This window comes from Hyperolius riggenbachi, chromosome 2, assembly GCF_040937935.1.
Source record: "Hyperolius riggenbachi isolate aHypRig1 chromosome 2, aHypRig1.pri, whole genome shotgun sequence".
Lineage (NCBI taxonomy): Eukaryota > Metazoa > Chordata > Amphibia > Anura > Hyperoliidae > Hyperolius > Hyperolius riggenbachi.
The window spans coordinates 227,357,336-227,358,510 of record NC_090647.1 but is presented as its reverse complement, the minus strand read 5'-3'; positions in this window follow the sequence as shown (position 1 = coordinate 227,358,510).

Below are 1,175 nucleotides of genomic sequence, written 5' to 3'. Positions count from 1 at the left end.
GTCATCAAGGTGCCCGTTAGCACGGCATCCTTTATATCAGGCACAATTATTGACCTGAGGTAGCGGCTTTGGCCGTGAAACGCGTTGTATAAGTGCATTAATAAAAACGGTTTGAACTATATCTTGACCTACAATCTGTCTTTGTCTAGAAAGAGACACCCCCAAGGTAGGACACTCTAAATTTTATTATTGGATACTACCTTATAGAGCGATATATGTACCATTCCATACTACGGGCGCCTCCAGTTCTTTTTAGTACCTAGGATTGAGAAAAGTCTTGTAAGCGGGAGAGCGAAGAGGTGACCAGAGAGGAAGACGGGAGAATATTGTAAGTAGAGTGGGGATTGTGTGTAGGATGGCATCCAGAAATAAGTTTATTTAGATAATAAGGAGCTAGGTTGAAAAGAGGTTGGTTGGTAGGCAGATGGGGAACACCACTTTCAGTCTGCATGACTAAGTAAGTGAGCAAGCAAGGTGAAAGGGTTGGGGGGATAGAGAACTTTTCTCAATAGCAACCTAAGTGAACAAGCAAGGAGAAAGCGGAGGGGGGACAGGACATTTCTTTCAACAGCAACCTGAGTGAGCAATCAAGGTTTGGTGACAGGCCAGATGGCATCAATGCCTCGGGGGTTGGAGGGCCTTGTCCCAGCCTGTTAAGTAGACATCAGTAGAAGCTACAACTCAGATGTGTTAGTACGCTCTTCCGACATTTTCTAAGCTGACATTGCTATATCCACAAACCTTCAAACATTAACCAATAAACAATCAAAAAAGCTTGGGTTTGCTGTGGTTAAAATTCAATTGGAGACATTTGGCATCACTTTGTATAAGCAGTTCCTCCAGCGTTATACCACTTCAATAATACTTTTCAAAGACCACCTTTCCACAGAATTTAACTACCGCAGCCTCCTCCATTGCTAACAAATAACCTGCATACAGATTAATACTGCCATGCTCAAATATTATTTCATATCACAAATAGGGAACCTTGTCTGTGCTTTCTCTCTAGATTTCCTTATTTGAGCAATCAGGACTTGGAGGGGAACCTTGAACATGCCTGCACTATTTTAGACACAACTATGATTGGGTAATGCAGGCGAAATTTCCATCATGTGTGCACACTACATATATATATATAGACAGAGAGATGTGCTCTACACAAGGACCACAACACT